We start from the raw sequence: 5,738 nt of genomic DNA on the forward strand, positions 1-5,738 counted from the left end.
AAAAAAAAAAAAAAAAAAAAAAAAAAACTTGCTTTCTGGACAATGCCTTTAGCTTTAATTTAGTTTGCATTTCTTAGCTATAATGTCTAATTAAGACATCTGTTAAATGTCTATAATATTAATTTAATAGAATGGGTTCTAATAGAACCGTATTGGAATTGTCCATTTAATTAACCTCGTGGGCCTTTAATGGATGTCTTAAATAGACATCATTAACAAGAGTGCTAGACAAATTAAAATTAGAGTCAATAACATTCTTGGTAATTTTTCCTGAGCTGTGAAGGGCAAGCCTTGCTAACTAGACAGGCGCAGAGATAGACTGTGTTCATAGGAGGGCAGGCACTGCTGTCCTGGAGGGCATCTGAAATGGACAGGCCCCATAGACAGGCACAGAGATAAGCTATGTTCACAGGAGGGCAGGTGATGCTGTCCTAGAGGGCATTGAAATGGACAGGCCCCAAGTGGGATTCAGCTATTCTGTGTCTTGGTCTGCTTTGCCCAAAAAAGATAACCTCCAGCCATAGGAGGCAGGTCTCAGGAGCAAAGACCTGCCCTTCCCTATGCCTTTTACAGAAAATGTTTGCTGGGTCAGGCGTGGTGGCTCACGCCTATAATCCCAGCACTTTGGGAAACTGAGGCAAGAGGATTGCTTGAGCCTGGGAGTTTGAGACCAGCCTGGGCAACAAAGCAAGACCCCACGTCTACAAAAAAACATTTAAAAATTGAGCTACGCATGGTGGCATATGCCTATAATCCCAGCTACTCAGGAGGCTGAGGTGGGAGGATCACTTGAGCCCACGAGGTTGATGTTGCAGTGAGCCATGATTGTGCCACTACACTCCAGCCTGGGTGACAGATGAGACCCTATCTCTTAAAAAAACAAGAAAGAAAAAGAAAAGGTGATCTGATCCATCAGAGCTCCTGGAGGAGGGACTGGCTTAGGAGGGAGATGGAGGAGGATATAGGACCTTGCCCAGAGACTCATGAAACGCCGGATAGATGAACGGACTGGGTGAGATGCAACAGAATTGGATAGGGAAGGATTGGCTGGGACAGGCCGGGGATGAAATGGAAAACATTCCATTCCTTTGCCTTCACCGCTCCACTAAGCCACTCTCACTCAAGTGACTGTGTCTCTCAAGAGCCAGTGGTCAGTTCTCCGCCTCTGCCTTGCCTGGCCTCTTACCGCCATTTAACACCTCTTATCCCCACACTCCTGACTTGCCTCCTGTCTCCCTGGCTACTCCCTCTGGGGGTCCTTTGGGAGCTCCTCCTCTGCAGAACTTCACAGTGTTAGAATGCCCTGAGCTCCGCCTTTGGACTTCTTTCCCCATTCCCTCCATAGCTGTCTCGTCCACAACTTCAGATCCACCAGACGCACATGTGTAACTTGGTTTACCGTCTGCCTCCTGCCAGCTAGAATGGAAGCTCCTAAGGACAGGACTCTGTTTTCCTCACTGCCATATCCACACTCATCCAGAGTGTATCTGACTGTATTCAGTGTTCTGTGACTGTTGAGGAAATGAGAAAGCTGTCCACCAGGCTCCACCTGGAGGGCTAACAGGCAGCCCAGCGTGGCAGGCTGCACACAGCACGATGGACTTCCCTTCTCTTCCCTTCCCTCCACCTTCGCCTCTGCGGGGGCCCCTCGCCTCTTGGATGCTCAGGTGGGAAACCAAGGAGCCATCCTGATTCCTCCTTGCGTTCACGCCCCCATCAACCTTTCATCACGACCTGGTAGCCCTCCTTGCAACCTCCCACCACCTGCTGCTCCAGCCCCTTCCACCCACCCGCCAGCACCCAGCCACAGCCCCCCACTGGCCTCCCTGCATCCACGCCTGGACCCACTGTAGCCCGGGTGACCTTTGTGAAGCATGACTCAGGGGTTGCCTCTCCCACTGAAAACCCACAAGCGACTTCCTGCTGCGTGCAGAATGAGAGCCAGCCCCTGACCGGCATCATCAAGGCCCTTCCAGATGGGACCGCAGCCCACCCCTGCCATCATGGTCCACCTCCCCACTGTACCTCGTGCCTCTCTACACCCCCAAGCATGCGATTGGCCCCGTGCACATCTGTGCCTGCCATTCCTTCCTCTTGGGCTTCCTCCTGACCCCTCAGTCTGCAGGCAGCCTCCTTGTGTTCAGCTCTCCACACAGGGAAAGCCCCATCATCCTAGCTCTGCGGCCCCCACCCCAACCAGTCACTCTATCACATTACCCTGTCTGATATTTTCTTTTCCTTTTTTTGAGACAGGGTCTCACTTTTCACCCAGGTTGGAGTGCAGTAGTGGGATCACAGCTCACTGCAGCCTCAACCTGCCTGGCTCAAGCAATCCTCGCACCTCAGCCCCCTCAAGTAGATGGGACCCCAGGCGCATGCCACCATGCCTGGCTAATTTTTGTTTGCTTGTTTTTTGTAGAGCTGGGGGTCTCGCTCTGTTGCCCAGGCTGGTCTCAAATTCCTGGCCTTAAGCAATCCTCCTGCCTCCGCCTCCTGAAGCGCTGGAATTACAGGCGCAAGCCACTGCAACCAGCAGTCTTATGTTTTCTGTACCACTTCTCAGTCCCCAGTGAAAGCATATCTGCCTGCTTCGTGTCATTTTCTTCCACTGGAATGTGAGCTGCTCGGACACCAGGACACTGCCCATGGTGTTCGCCACCATAACCATTGTAAGCCCCCTGCAGGGGAGAACCCTGCCTTGCATATAATAAGTGCTCAGTAAATATCTGTTTTCTGACCCAAAAAGAAAAAATGAGCCCAGGGTGTGCCACTGATAATGTCGAATAAGGGTTGGCACCCAGCAACTGTGAGTGACGCTGGTCAGTGACCCCTGTCTGGGCCAGATGAGCCCGTGTGGTTTGCCCAGGGCAGGGCAGCAGCACATCCTGAGTCCAACGTGCCACCCCCTTCCATGCTGGTGGGCACCCCAGGCAGCAGGAGTCCCGGGTGAGAAGGCAGCCCTGTGCCATTGGGCCCTGGCACCCCAGCTATGCAGACCGAGGTGGTCACGCTCCATCAACAGCTGCAACTTGCAGCTCATGTGACCCGCGCTTCTCTGCCCCTTTCAGTTTCCCCCATGAAGCCCCAGGGTCTGGCGGGAGCAGCTATGGCTGGCGCTGCATAGCCAGCCAGGCCTGGAGAGGCTGAGCCCAGCAGGAAACCCTAGTCGGGAAACCCGAGTTCAAGGCCCAAGTTCCCCAAGACCTTCAGTTCCAACCACAGAGAACGTGAAGAAATGGAGTGTGGTGTTTATTGCAGGCACATTTCATCTACACAAATTAAACTATATCTTCTGCCAAAGAGAGGGAGGGATGGGAGGAGAGAGAAAAGACGCTGTACTGTAGAGTGCTGCCAGTGGCTGTGTCCTGCCTGTAGAGTGCTGCCAGTGGCTGTGTCCTGCCTGTAGAGTGCTGCCAGTGGAGGCTTGCCTTGCAGCGGATGTGAGATGGAAAGCATCCTTAGTTGCCCTTCTCTCCCAAAAAAGTGCGCGATTATAATGCTTTTTATAAAAACACAGGCCCCAAACAGGTGCTATGCCAGAGGGGCTTGCACCGGCTCATGAGAGCTGATGTGTGCACCTCCTGCGGATGGTACCTTCATGCTGGCACCCTGCAACCCTCCTGGTGGGAGCATTTACATAGCAATTTACACTATGCTACAAACCAGGGCTTCTTACACATGTACCAGCGTCCCACTGCCCTAAACACAAGCCGGCTGCTCTGTGTGCAGTACAGGCGGTGTTAAGTTGCCGCCCCTTGAACGAGAACTCCAGGGGAGACCAAGGGTCTATCTCTGCAGTGCCTTCCTATCTAGGAGCTAAAGGGTCATCTTTAGGGGGCTACCTAGCCCCATGGAAGATGGAGCTCTGTGGCCTGGGGGCTGGAGACAGAGCACTTGCTGGCTAAGGCAGGGGAGACTGCACGGAGGATGCGTGTTTTCTCAGGGCATATGTTATACTTCAATTTAAAATGTTTGTAGAAGAACCATTTGGACTCTTATGTGGGTATTTAATAAATATCTGAAATTATTTGTGCATTTCTCCAGCAGTCTTGTTTCTTAGTGGTAATGCCAGGCCAGGCGTGATGGCTTACGTCTGTAATCCCAGCACTTTGGGAGGCCATGGCAGGCGGATCACTTGAGGTTAGGAGTTCAAGACTAGCCTGGCCAACATGGTGAAACCCGGTCTCTACTAAAAATACAAAAACAAGCCGGGTATGGTGGCAGGTGCCTGTAATCCCAGCTACTCGGGAGGCTGAGGCAGGAGAATCACTTGAACCCAGGAGGTGGAGGTTGCAGTGAACTGAGATAGCACCATTGCACTCCAGCATGGGGGACAGATCGAGACTCTGTCTCAGTTAAAAAAAAAAAATGGTAATGCCCAGGTTACTCTAAGTGGCTCTTGCTTGAAAATCACAGATTTAAAGCAAGGAAACCCACATTCCTAAGAAATGCAATATATCACCAAATTCACAATTTTAACAGCTCCCTCCACCTTTCAAAATACGGGCTCTTCCTCTACCCCAGACCTCCAGGGACCAGGTGCTCTGCAGTCCTGTCACTAAGGTGTGGTTGCCACAGCCATCCTGGCCACCCCCGTGAGGTCTCCAATTGAGTAGTGAGAGAGTGAGTGGTGACGACAGGGCCCTGGGGCCACAGGGTGCGGTGGGAGGGGAACAGGGCCTTTTGTCAGAGGCCCCTGACAGGTCTGGAAGTGGGCTGGCTTCCCTCAGGACCTGACCTTAAGATGAAGCCAGAGAGCTGAGCCGGAGTCAGGCAGGCTGAGGCCTCCTGCAGGGGATCTGGGATGGGGAGTGGGGCCTGCAGGGGCGTGGCACTGAGAGGTAGCTGGAGGCTTCAGGCACCAGGCAGGGCAGCAGGAAGTGGGGAAGAGTGGCGGTGAAATGGAGAGGCCAAGGGCCGGAAGACCAGCGAGGAGGTTGTGGCCGGTGCTAGACGTCTGCGGCTTAACCAGGGTGTTGGCCTTGGGGATGCACGGAAACGGGTTTGAGAGGTGCACACAGCACCCACAAACAGGGCCTCGGGGACGCAGCCCCTCCAGCCTCCATCTGAGTGTCTACTCGAAGCCAAGTGCCCTGAAGGGTGGTAGCCCCACTAGGCAAGTGGAGATGGGTCCAGCCGTCCAAGCTGCTGAACAAGGCGCTGTGGACAAGGCCAGTGTGGCCAAGGAGACAGGGCCTGCAGCTGAGGTCTTCTCAGGGAAAAGGGGAGCAGGCAGGTGGGGAGACACACTTGGGTAGGCAGAAATGAGGAGGAAGATGGCAAAGCTGGATCGCAGGGGTGGGGAGCCGTGTGGGCACACCTCCGGGTGTTGGGCAGGCTGCAGCCTTGCCTGGCTTAGCTTCGTGAGTTCAGTCAAGGGTGAGCCTCTGCCCATGCCTTAGTGTCCTCATCTGTCAAATGAGCATAAGGAATAAAACACAGCGAATAAAGTTGGTGTGTGTGGTATCACCCAAAAACTCGGAGGGTTCCGGCAGAATACAGTATCATCTTCCAAACATTACAGGTGTGAGCCACTGCTCCCAGCCCTGGCATTCTCCCAAGCTGTCCCCTTGGGCCAGGTGTGGTGCCTCATGCCTATAATCCCAGCACTTTGGAAGGCTGAGGCAGGAGGATCACTTAGGCCTGGGAGGTTGAGGCTGTCGTGAGCTGTGATTGTACCACTGCACTGCACTCCAGCCTGGATGACAGAGAAAGACCCTGTCTCTAAAAAAAAAAAA

Source organism: Rhinopithecus bieti, unplaced genomic scaffold (genome assembly GCF_001698545.2).
Source record: "Rhinopithecus bieti isolate Rb0 unplaced genomic scaffold, ASM169854v2 scaffold_7509, whole genome shotgun sequence".
NCBI classification, from domain to species: Eukaryota; Metazoa; Chordata; class Mammalia; order Primates; family Cercopithecidae; genus Rhinopithecus; species Rhinopithecus bieti.